Consider the following 13,731-nt stretch of genomic DNA (forward strand, 5'->3'; position numbering starts at 1 on the left):
TGTCAAATCTTCACAAAAAGGAGGAGAAATTGACATTTACACCTTTATACTGGTGAGAAAGTGATACATTACATCCACCTCTATTGCTTGATCGTGGCTTAAGGACAGCCACAGTCCACAAGGTCCCCTGTGATAGCTCTGTCTCCACACGTCAGCCTTGTGCCCCCTTTCTCTGGTTGGGGTCTGTGGTAAGAGGTGGTGGGGGTCACTAAGCTGTTTCGTCTCAGCCTTTCTCACCCTTGTATGTGTCTAGTGCTCCCTCTGCTCATGCATGGACTTTGAGCTTCCAGGAGGATAGTTCTCTACTTTTCATGAATACAGGGAAGGCCTTTAAAAAATAAAAATTATCTTAAAAAGCAAATTCCTGGGACCACTTCTAATGATTCTGATTCAATAGGTGTGGGTGTGGCTGCAGCATCTGAACGTTGGGGAAGGACCTGATGATTCTGATCAACAAAGACTTTAGATTATACTCAGGAAATTTGTACTAGCAATTTCCAGAAAAACCAACCACAAAGGTCTGGACTATGGAGTGGGGGCACAACAAAGCTTCGTTCTGGGAACCTAGAAGCATGACCTTCTGCAGTCCTGGCACTGAAATCCTTGCTGTTCTCAGGCCACTTACTTTTCCTCCATGCTACCACTTCTTTATCTTGATGCATGGAGGATCGTGCAATGGACAACTCTTTAAGGCTCTTAGTAGGCAAATACACTCTGCTAACCAATAACAAAAAGAGAAACCACCTGAAACAAAGATAGATAAATGGATGAATAAACACTTCATGGAAAAGAAAGCACAATGAACAGCATTTGACAAAAAAATCAACCTTAAGCACAACCAGATAAGTGAAAGTTAAACCAATAATGTGAAGGGCAGACATTTGGCCTAATGGTTGAGATATGGGTTAGGATACCTCTGTCCCATGTCCCAGAGTACCTGGGTTCAGTTAGGATACCTTCTGACTCCAGTTTTCTGCTGCTGAAGATCCTGGGAGGCAACAGTGATGACTGGAGTGACTTGGTTCCTGCCACTCACACAGGACACCTGGATTGAGTACTAGCTCCCAACTTCTGCTCAGTCCAACCCTATTACAGCAGGTAGGAACTCTTAATCTCTGTCTTTCAAATAAGTAAGCAATTACAAAATAAAATGCTATGCTTTTGAGGTATTGTTTTCATTTCTGCTTTTTTTCTCCTTTCTTTGTCATATTTGGGGAAGGGAATCTTATGAATTGATGACAGCCCAGGTTGAGAGGTGATGGAGACTTGGAATTTCCAATATGGGGAAAGTGAATGATGAATGATAGCAACATTCTGAGAGAGTAGCCTGTAAGGATTTGTTAAAATTTTAAGTGTACTCTTTTACTCAGCAATCTGGCTTTGGGAAAGAAATGCAACGGAACATGTGGATATAAGCAATTGGTGTGTACTGATAATTATTTACAATGGAAAAATTGAACATTACTTTAAAGTCTATACACAAGGGACTGGTTGAATAAATTCTGCTGCATCCAAATTGACAAATATTCTGCAGCTATTGAGAACAATCTATTAGATCTGGAACGACTGATCTTGAATGATGTCCACAATACATTATAATGGGAAAATGTCAAATCAGAGTAATGAGTCTAATATGACTCTGTTTTGAAAAAAGAGAAAGCTCCATACTGTGTTTGCATATATGTGTATCAGCTGTTAATATGGTTTCTCAGAAGATCAGATTATAAGGGGGATGGGAAACAGTGTAAAAACCAAACACTTCCACATTGCTTGAACTGTTTTGCAATTATGCATCATCCTTATAAGTGCACAACTTTCATAACAATGACTTGAGACTTTATCAAGAGCCAAAGGATATTAGGGCCAGGATTCAAATAACCAGTTAGACTCCTCCTAACTCCAACCACCTGAGGACACCCCTTTCCTCACCCAACCCTACATCAAAGTCAATTTATGATAAATACTCAGCCACCCAGAACAGGCCTAGATTCCTATGGTGGCATCCATCCACAGCATAGTCCATGTGTGAAGGACACAGGACCCTGAAGTCAGAATCTGTGACCAGATTGCACTCCTATATCCTAATCCACCATGAGGACTTGCAGATAGAAACAGGCAACATGGGGCCCGAAAGTCCAAATAAAAAAACTGTCCTTATAAGAGCTTCCTACTGAACTTGTGGGCATGCATACACAAGTTCAACACACACACGATGTTGCTCCAGAACCTTCCCTGAGGTCTACCAAGAGCCATCGTATTGCTGTGCCAGGCATCCCACAGTCATGGCCAGAATAGTGACCCAGAACGGGGGCTAAATGTATGCTTTTCAACCCTTTCAAATAAAAATTTATGAAATATACCACAATTCTGTAGAAATACATACAAGTATACAGATTAAATAGATCCACAAATAGAACATGGCCTGAAATGTCCCACATGAATCTTCCCAATCATACCCTTTGCTTCTCTTAAAACAAATCACTATTCTGCCTTCTATGGCCAACCACTTTTTTTTTTATAGTTTTACCACCTTCATATGCACCCACAAATGACATTGGAATTTCACATTCTTACATTCAATATAAATAGAGCCACCTTGTATGCATTTGTCATTGTCAGTATAAGAAAGATTAACCATGTTGCTATGTTGAGCTGTGGCTCCTTTGTTTTCATTGCTACACAGTATTCTGTTGTGTGGTTATGCCACAGGTAAGCATTTTGACTTTGATATGTATTTGGGTGGTTCCCAGTTATTGGTTGTTAAAAACCACACTGCTGTGATCACTGTGTTTATGTATCCTAACATATGAACAACCGTTTCTGGAAAGAAGTGGAGTTGCTGGGTTACAGAACTTTCGTACCATCATCTTTGCTGGACAATGATCAACTGTTTCCCAATAATTTATATGTCCCCTGTCCCAGTGCTGACTTACAGTTTTCAATACCCTATCATCTCACCAGACTTGCATAAATACTTTTCTATTCCTAGAGTCTTTGAACATACTAATCCTTCTTGCCTGAACACTCCCTTTGCCTCTTTTCTTGTTTATTTGGCTAGCTCTAGATCATCACCAAGGACTCTTCCTCCTGGAAGCCCTCCCTGGTTCCCACGCCTCCCTGTGTTGTGCTCTACATAGTAGGTATCACATCTGTATTGCCTCTGCCTATTCACTTCTCCATCTTGTCACCACCTGAAGGGGAAGGTGGTTTCTGAACTGAAGGGGTGCTTCTTCTTTTTTGTTTTTTACTGGAAAGTCAGATTTACAGAGAAAATCAGAGACAGACAGAAAGATCTTCCAAGTGCTGATTCGCTCCTTAAGAGACCACAACGGGCTGAGCAGAGCTGATCTGAAGCCAGGATCCAGGAGCTTCTTCCGGGTCTCCCACATGGATGCAGGGTCCCAAGACTTTGGGCCATCATCAACTGTTTTCCCAGGTCACAAGCAGGGAGCTGGATGGAAAGAGAAGCAGCTGGGATATGAACCACTGTCTATATGGGAACCCACTAGGCTACTGTGCCAGGGGTACATCTTGATTGAGTCAATGCCTGGCACACAGCAGGTGCTCAGTCCAGGTCTACTGAACAAACAGGTAAAAATTCATTTCTCTTCTCAACCTTTGAGAAGCCAAGTAAGTATTAAAGCTTTTCAGAGAATTGTTGCCAAAACAACAAATAATAACTCCCAGGAAATTAATTGTCAGATCTGGCTCTTTCATTAGTAGCTCATCAAAGGACTGTGAGTCCCCAGGGGAACTCTTAAAAATAAGTAACCGATCAGCATGAAAGGAAAAAGCATCCTCTCCCCAACACACAAATAGACACACCTCCTGTGAGTTGCTGGGCCTGGCTATTTAACAGTTATTACCAACTCCCACTTAGTGAATTATGAGCAAGAGCCTCCAGAGAGCTTTCAAAGATCTTCAAATAGATGTTTAAAAGCCTGTGGTTGCTCAGACAGGCTCAGCTAATGGCATTTATTACTTGGAGGATAGGGTATTTACATAAAGCTGGATTTTTATTATAACGGTCGGAAGGTTTCTGAGAAGGAGGGGAGAAAGAAGGAAGGGAGAAGGTGCAACTATTGCAAATAACCAAATCTGAGTAGATGTTACATCGTTTCTTCTCATCGGTGTCAGCAAAACAGCCAAGTCCCTAGGGTGGAGAGATTGACTAGGATGTCTCTGAGGCAGGAGCAGAGAACGGCAATGATCCCCTTACAAAAGGATTCAGAACCCTGGACAGCTCACAATGTCCCCTGTTGATTTGCTGGTGGATGCCCACTGGGACACTTTTCTCTCATATCACTGATCAAGTACAGGAGTTAATCTGGGGAAACTATGCTCTCCTGGCTTTGCCCAAGTGCACATAGAGGCCCTTACATGCTCCTGTTTGACAACAGGCAAGAAGATGGTGAATTGAAGACAGTTGCTCCTTACCTCAAAAAGATTGTTAGCTGTTCACTGTGTAACAAACCATTTCCTAAAACAACAATGATGTATTATTTTTCATGGTTTTTTAGATCGATTGGGTGAGTCTTCTACTGATCTTGCCCAGGAAACTCATGCAACTGCAATCAGCTGGTGGACCAGGAGGGGCTGGAGTGTTAGGTGGTGAGTACGGACTTAGGAAAGAAGGTGATCCAAAGAAAGAGGATGGGAAATGCAACTGTGTTTTCCAAAGTGAACAACACTACTATGTCTTTAGGAAAGGAAGCATAATTAGAGCAAAGGTATGAAACAGTGGCAGACTATTGGGAAGCCTGGGGATTGACATGTAGCTCTTTAAAAAAAAGATGTATTTAATATTTTTTATTGGAAAGTCAGATTTACCGAGAAACAGAGACAAAGATCCTCTGTCCACAGGTTCACTTCCCAAGTGGCTACAATGCCGGAGCTGAGCTGATCCAAAGCCAGGAGTCAGCAGATTCTTCTGGAGCTCCCACGTGGGAGCAGGGTCGCAAGGCTTTGGGCCATTATCAACTGCTTTCTCAGGACACAAGCAGGGATTTGAATGGGACGTAGAGCAGCTGGGAGATAAACCGGCACCCATATGGGATCCCAGTGCGTGCAAGGTGAGGACTTTAGTCACTAGGCTACCTCGCCAGGACCAACATGTGGTTCTAAAGACGCAGATCATCAGAGAATTGGGGGCAATAATTGCAGATGACTCTGAAGAGGTGAGTAAGGCATTGATGACTATGTAGGGTACTTGTGATTGTCCTGCAGGCTTCAAGAAGCTTGGAATGATAAGTATTATTTAACTGAGTCATTACTAGATTCAAGGCACAATACGGAGCATTGTAGATTTAGTCTTATTCTACTTTAACCTTGCCATTGTTCCCGTCCTGCTGACCAAAAGCACCCAATGGAGTTTTTCTTCATGACCCTCACCCTGTCAGCGAAGGAAGATCATGAGGACTTACATGGGGATGATCTCCCTGTCTTCTCTGCCCATTGTTGGTGCTGAAATGCATGTTGCCCCAGCCCACTTGCTCCCTTGAAGATGGGTGTATTATGTCCTTCTTTGCCTTCCCCAGGTAGAAGACTGGTGTTGGTGCCCAGCTCTCCTCACTCTGTCCATTCTCTCACCCACCAGGTATATTTTCTGACTGTCTCTGGTGAGACAGGCACGGGACATACAGGGACTGTACTGTCATCAAAGAGCTTCTGAGATAAGTAGAAGACAACTACATGATCACCCTTAGGTTGGTAGTACCTGCCTCCCCTCTTCTCTCAGAAGAAAAGCCGGAGGCGCAAAAACCAGAGACTTTTTCTTTGCCATTGCACCCTGCCAGTGAGCTGATGGCCTTGAGCCAGAATCAGGTCTTTTGGGTTCAATTCTCTGCTCCCCAGAGATTGGGCAGCCTCCACCTGTTGTATGAGGTAATGGCCCAGTCCTTTTCCTGGTGTCTCTAAGGAAGGCTCAGCCCCTTCTTAAGAGAACATGTGGCTGTGTTAAACCTTTTCTACTGCCACAACAGAACATACAGCACTGGGTAATTTATAATGAACAGAAATGTGGCGCCCAAAACCCTGGTGGCTGGCAGATCCAGGAGCATGGCACCAGCATTAATGAGGGTAGTACCATCCCATGGGAGAAGATGGAGAGGGCCAGGATGAGGAAGCGAGCAGAATGCCAAACTCGCTTTGATACCAAACGCACTCTTGAGACAAACCACTCTCAGGACGCCACTGACCTTATGAATGGGGGCAGAGCCCCGCCTCCCAACTATGCTGTCTGGAAGAGGAAATTTCTAGCACATGTACTTTGGGGAATCCCTTCAGACCTTTGCTGTGGCCTTCCTCAGAAGTCCCCATTCTGCAGAATATCACGTGGACCCTTCCACTTAGGAGACCTTTTAAATGGTGTCCTGGAAAACAATTGGTTAAAAGGAGAAAGGCCATTGAAATATTCCTTCCTTTCTCAGCCTGTTTCTCCAGCACAAACTGGTCAACTCCTGCAGGCTTCATTCAAATGAAACTCACGTTCTGAGAGCTATAAAAATGACTTTATCACAGTCAAGAAGAAAACGATGAGAAGAAATGAATCCGGGGGTGATTGAATACAGGATGTCAAGTGGCAGGGACGGAGGATGTGGACGCTATCTTGGTTCAGCCTTGGCTGGGTTGACAAGCCCGCCCCTCACTGGGCAGGATGGCCATGCTGTGCCGGTCCCTCCTGGAAACTACAGGGAATGGTCAGCCTGGACTGGACTGAACTGGCCTGGCCACTTGCAGCCGGGACAAAGCACAGCAGATGGGCCCTGCAGGTGGCAGCCTGGGCGTGGACACCAACTGTCCCCTGTCAGAGCCACATGGTTCACTTTTCTATGCCTCACTTTCTCTACCTGGAAAATGGGAACGATAATAATGTGGCTGGGGAGGGCTTACTGAGCTTACTGAAGTTGCTGTAAAGATGAAAAGTTGTAACACACTGAGTGTGTTTCATGATCAGTCAGTCCCCACAATCAGGCCGGAAGGATATGGTGTTAGGTCCTTAGCTCCATTCTCCTGCCTATTCCTGCTGCTACTGTCTGGGCCTGGCCAGGGTACTGTGAGGGGCAGGAGCCATAGCCGCCACCTGGTGACAAACACAGCCTGAACCACCAACCAACTTCTTGGGCTCAGATGCTGGCCTTGACCCTTGCTGGCTGTGTGAACTTCGGTAGATCATCTTGTCTCTGGCCCTCAGTTTGCTGATCTTTGAAATGGGGCCACCAACAGTCCTTACTTCTTAGGGTTGGTGAGAGGGCTAAATGGAAAAACCTGCCTGTAACAGGTGCCTCTGGGGGTAAGAGGCACTCAACAAACACCAGCTGTTAAGGGCAGATATTTGGTCTTGTAGTGTAGGCTCCCCTCTGATTCCAGCTTCCTGCTAACGGGCACCCCGGCAGGCAGAAGTGGTGAACAGTTAGGTTCCTGCCTCACGACCCACCCTCTTTCTCTCCCCCCACGCAAGCAAGAGGGATCTCCCACGTCCCTGGGGGAGGAGGGGAACACAGGAGTGATGGAGAACAAAAGCGGGGGTCGTGGGCGGCCCCTGCGGGAGCCCTGCCCTCCGCTCGCTGTACCTTACAGGGGCGGTGGGCACTGCGCTGCGGTTGGAGGGTGCAGAGCGCGGGTCCCAGCTGTGCTTTGCGCACAGGGTCTGGGTGCCGCCCGAAGGAAGTGTCTGATCCCTCGGTCTCCGTTGCCTGTCCTGCGCCGTTTGAGGGAGCGGAGAAAACCCCCGAGCAGTGCCACTGAACAATGACGGGAAGGGGTGCTGCCTGCGGAGAGCACAGAGCCACGCACAGGCCCTGGCAGGCAGGTGCTAGCTTCGGATGTGGCAGTGACCTATCGCCTCGTCCTGGCTTCAGGCCTTCTTACCGGCTCCCAGGGTACAGGGAAAAACCCAGCCCTCTCCGGTTGTCCTGTCCCAACCTTACGCCAAGCCGCAGCATCTCGCAACGTCTCCCCGACACAGTCACAGTCATTTCTACTCTTCGGAGGAGCCAACCACTTCCCTAGGTCCTTCTGCCTGGAAAACTGCTGACCGGTGTGTGCCCGCCTCCTCCCAGAGGCCCACCCTGGTCAGGTATCTGCTGTGAAACCCTGCTGGTTTCCTTCCCTTTCCAGGCACATGACAGATTCTGCCATTAGATTATTTTTGTAAGTATCATTGAAGCAGGGTCCTCTTTCTTGTTCACATTGTCATTCTCTTTCCCAAGCCCCCTGGCAGAAGCCTGGCACCTCCCCGCCTCTCCCAAGGATGTGTCTTTGTTCCAGCAGGATTTACATGTTAAAAGTCAGAATGTGGGTCACTACCTGGTTCAGGGAATTTTCAACCCAAGCCTGGAGGTGGTGGATCTTACAATCATCCAGGACTGGCATGATGGGCATGGGTGTCGTGACGACGTACCAGTCTGTTGCCAATCTGTAATCAGTCTGTGTGACCCACAGGATCTCTTTGCTATCCGCCCCCATAGCAGGGACCCACCTTGCTCAGGCCTAGAGAGAGGAGGCTGGTACCTGTATCCGCCAGGCAGAGGTTGCTGATAGGAGCTTCTGGGAGAGCTGGGGAGGTGCCATGGCTGCCACACTTTCAACCTGGGATTCAAAGGCAGGCTCTGCAAGAAAGGCCAAAGCCCATCCATGGCGGATAGGCAGGGCCACCCTTCAACTGGGTCCCTCAAGGCCTTGTGGGATGCTAATGTCCATCCTTGTCTCTCCCACTGGCAGACACGTCTGTTAACCCTGCTGTGCCCCCAGCCTCGCCTACGGATGCCTGCCTTCCCAGGGGCTCCAAAGGAAGTAGCCATGAGAATCCCACCATGATTCTCAGGCTGCAGGAGGCGATGGACATGGTCCCAGCCAACCTCTGGGCTTGGCTCCCCATCTTTCCTGGAGTTCAGGAGCCTCAGGCCTTATGGGGAGGATGGCAGGAGACCATGGGGAGGGGGAGGTCATAGCTCCTCCAGGCAGAGAGAGGAAGAGAGGCAGGGCCAGCCGGGGTCCCTTTCCTAGCTATGAATAGTCAATAGGCAATTACCATGCTAATTTGCAACCCTAATGGCTACAGCAGCAATGGAGTGGGGGGGGGGGGCTGAATGGTGCTGCCAGCCGAGACCTGCAGGCCAGTCACAGTACAAATACCAGCTCCTGGGAGCTAGAATGCACACCCCTGGGCTTACATGAGGCTCGGCTCTTGCAGAACCACGGGCTCTGAAGCTACTCAGCCAAGCCTCTCCCTCTTTTGTCCCCTTCTCCTCCCTCCCTGCGATAGCAAACCACATTTTTGATTTGTTAGAGGAAATGCTACCCACAGCTCACCAGCCATGCCTTTTACTTCTGGTGCCTCCGTCTCCTCATCTGTTGAACGGGCACAAAAGCCATTGGATCCCAAATCATATGGCAGTTGTCAGTTTTCAGTGGCACGGGGTTTGCAAGGGAGGAAAAGTGTTACATAAGCAGTCAGGGGAGAGTGAGGGGGCGCAATGAGGGGCAAGGCCTACATGGTAGGGGGAGGTTAGAGTGAATTTTGGAGTCCTGGTTTCAGCCTGGCTTAGCCTTGACCATTGCAGGACATTTGGGGAATGTACCAGAAGATTGGAAATCTCTGTCTTCTTTCTCAGATTATCTTAAAAATCCCATTGTCAGAGCCAGCACAATGGCTCAACAGGCTAATCCTCTGCCTGCAATTGCTAACATCCCATATTGGTACCAGTTTGTGTCCTGGCTGCTCCACTTCCTATCAGCTCCCTGCCTGTGGCCTGGGATAGTATTGGAGGATGGCCCAAAGCCTTGGGCACCTGCACCCATGTGGAGGCCAAAAGGAGACTCCTGACTCCTGGCTTCAGATTGGTTCGTCTCCAGCTATTGTGGCTACTTGGGGAGTAAACCAACAGATGAAAAATCTGTTTCTCCTCTCTGTAGATCTGTCGTTCCAATAAAAAAATAATTCTTTGAAACAAGCAAAAGGTCCCATTGTCAGGACTAGCAGCAGCTCCCCAGCTCATGCCTTGTGTCCTGGATCCCCGGCCTGGCCAGCTTCCCAATGAACAGTTCCAGGCTGCAGTGGAAGGTGCTGGCTGAATCCGCACTTAGCCTGGCTCATGGTCGTGGTGGTCGGGGAGTAGGGAAGCAATGGGAGGGGGCTAGGGAAGAGGCAGGTGATGTCCTTAGGACCGAGTACCTCAGCGGGGGCTTGGGTGGGGGCTTTCCTGAGGCTGGGCTGCCCCAGGCCCATTTCCATCTCATGATGTGGAATTGGAGAAAATGCTGATTTTTTTTTTTTTTTTTTTTGAGCACTGGAGACAGAGAGCAATCTGGGTTGCTATGCAACCAGCGCCTGTGCCCAGCTGATAACACCAGAGGAATTAACTGTCCTTGTCCTGCCGGGCTCCAGAGGAGGGGCTGCTGCCTCCTCCCCTGCCCACTTCCCGCAAGCTGGACCCCTGGCCCTATAAGGAGGAGGTTGCCCTGAACTAGGCCCGTGCCCGCTCCCCTCGCTTCACAAACAGCTCCTGAGGAGCATCCCAGGCTACTTAGGAGGGGGCTGCTTGAGGGTGCCTCTGTCCCCTCTGGTCTGCTAATGAGCTGTGAATTAAAGGCTTGGCGGATGACAGGGCTGGTGAGGGGCCCGGCCTGGGGGAAGTACAAGATGGGCAGAATGAGGCCAGCTCCTGAGGCAATGGACAAATGCAAGCACCGCCTTGCTGGGGACCTAGCCCAGCGCTGCCCCTACAAGCCCCTGAGGTACAGGGAGGGGAGGGCCAGGAGAGAACAGAAGAGCCAGGACAGAACTGCATGCCTTGGCATCTTCAGGGGTTGAAGAGCTGAGGATAGACCCTCTGGGAGCTCGGGGGCTCCTGTCTGGGAGACTCCTACAGGGTAAGGGGCATGTAGCATCGGGATTTTAGGGTGAGATGTGGGTTCAAATTCAGACACTTGCAGCTGTGTAGCCTTGAGTTAGTCATTTCACCTCTCTGATCATCTCTGCCCTAACACAAGCAGAATAATAAAGGAGGAGAAAGAGATCACAGAGCAGATAGCCCGTTCTGTGAGTGGAAACCTAAATTCTCAAGTGCTGAGCACAGCATCTCACATCTAAGGCGCCCCCAGCAAGCAGGAGCACCTGTCGGCGTTTCTTGTGTTAGGTGCTGGCACGTGTGTGCACGTGCATGTGGGGTGTGTGTGTGTGTGTGTGTATGTTAGGGGAATGAACGAACGAAGACAGCCAGAAGTAGGGCTGAGCACGGGCCAATTTGTCCCAGGTAGCCCCTGTTCTGCCACCTCTCTGCCACAGGTCCTGTGTGTTTATTTCTCAGTCTTGTCCCACTTACTGAGCAAAACTCTTGTTTTCAAGTTGCCATGGTTACCATTTACTTGCATGTACACTGTGCTGGGCTCCCAGCTAAGCACTTTGCAGGCATCCGCTCATTTCCTCCACAGCAGCTCAACTTTATTTTTAACCCTTAGAGGTAGAGTTCTAAGACACAGACAGCAAAATGCACCCACCGTCTGAGGACACTGCAGTGGCACATGTGTGCTCCAGCCCAGGAAGTCCCTGGCACACTCTGCACTCTCCCCAGGGACCTTCCCGGGCCCCAGGAACCCACAGCTGTGCTTCTTTGTGTGACCTGTCATCTCGTGGAAATGGGTGTGGATGTCTTGTGACCGCCTGCCATCTCGTTGGCGCAGGTGGCATCGTGCTTGCAGCTGGCTTGTTTTGCTCCCCACTTCCTTGTTCCACTTCAGCGGTGAGCTGTGGTTATGGACTCAATGGTTCAAACCAGACACTGATGTGGAATGGTAAGTGTCGAAAGCGGCAGCTTCCCCCACAGCACCCCAATGCCCATTTAGAACTGTGTTTTCAAATGAATGAATGAATGATGGAACACACAGACGGGTTGAGTTCCTGTTTGCTTCAGGGTAACTTGCATTTTCCTCTGCCGTTAAGGGCACTTAGGTGGGAAAAAATATTCAGAAACACTGTTCTCCACCTGTTGTGGCCTGGGGAATGCTAAGGTCTTCTAGAGCAGAGGTCCAGCCCCTGGGCTTGGCACAGTCTTGAGTAATGGCCCAGCCTCTTGGCTCCCTGCTCTTGGATCTGGGGGTCCCTTCATAGCGAATCCTGATATGGTTTTGTCCCACAACTAGAACACCACCAGTGCCCCACCCAGCCCAAACCAGAAACCTCAAGACTCAAGCCTCAGTGCCTGCTGGTGTCTATAACTATAAACTGTGTTTATGGTACACACATTTTTTAATGGTACACACATTTTTAAAGCAAGAAATTATTTCATACCTTCTGAATATTAATTCAAGAGCAGCTTCCATGTCTACACTGTACCATGGTTTGATAGAAATACAGTCATGCTGTTGGCTTCCTAATGGATCTGATTCTCCACTTAAAAGCAATCCAGCATACCCTATCTCCTGATGCAGTCATTTCTTCCTGGGTATCTACCCAAGAAAAAAGAAAGTGTGCCTACGTAAAAACAGCCGGACACAGATTTCCATGGAAACCTTGTTTGGAATAGCCAACAACTGGGAACAACTCAGACGTCATCAAGGGATTAGTGGCTGAGGTACATCCATCCAATGGAACACTACTCAACAAAAAGGAGCCAGCTCCAACTCCGGAACCCAGTCAACACAGATAACTTCTCAAGTGCACTATGTGGAGGAAAGAAACCAGATGAAAAAAGAGCACACCATTTATATAATTCTAGAAAACCGATAATCCTAGAAACACCAAACCCACACAAACACAACACACACACAGCTGTATTGTTAGAGATATTTTCTCAGGCTAGGAGTCCAGATCGATCGTGTGGAAGAGCCTGAATGACTTTATTCCTCAAAGGTGCTGAGATTTTAATAAAGCTGAAATATGGTTGAAAACTAACACATGATCAGGAAAACTAGTAGAGAAACTCTTGGCAAAGCTGAGTCTTGCTTAACCGGACCACTGAAAAGTGGGCAACGGCCAGCATGTAGAATCAAGGTGACCCAAAACTCAACCACTTTGAAATCACTCGGAGGGGTCCCCTCCTGTCTTCCTAGGTGGGCCTGTTGGTCCCAGCCAAGTGTCCCCTGCTGGGTGACTCCCATGGGAGCACCAGGTGCTACCCGTGTCCAGCCTGGAGTTTGGATAGAGAACTCATGAAGGGCAGGGCAGGATAATGTAGGGACATGAAATGTGAAGTGACTTCCCTTGCAATGTTCATTTCTTTCCCAACTCTGAGGTGTGCATCAAGCATGGCTCGCAGGCAGAGCAGAGCTATGGTGACAGAGGAAAGCAGGCCCAGGGTTTGGTCTCTACAGTGTCCAGGGCAAGGGGACATGTGTGCTGGGCACATCTAAAGAGTGGACCAAGCCTGCTAGAGTCAAAAGGTGGGAAACTTGAAAAGCTCTTTGCAGCCTGGTGTGGTGACAGGACGCAAGAGATGCTGGCGGTGGTCCTGAACCATCAGCCTGGCACTGTCACAGGAGGGGAGAATCAGGTGGGGCCTCAGGTGTGGAGTTTTGTGGAAGAAGCAAAAGAGAACTGTTACTCTGTCCAGTATTGTTCATCTCTCCCTGAGCCAGGCAAGTGGAGTCCTGTGTACTCATAATCTTTTGGCATCTCACCCCGACCCATCCAGAGCCTGGCTTGCCGGCAGCTGCCGCCCCTCCCCCACCCCGCCCATCGAGGCACGTGACTCACTCCTCGGAGCCATCAGAGCTTGATTGTTCTCTGAGCCT

This window comes from Ochotona princeps, chromosome 22 (genome assembly GCF_030435755.1).
Source record: "Ochotona princeps isolate mOchPri1 chromosome 22, mOchPri1.hap1, whole genome shotgun sequence".
NCBI lineage: Eukaryota > Metazoa > Chordata > Mammalia > Lagomorpha > Ochotonidae > Ochotona > Ochotona princeps.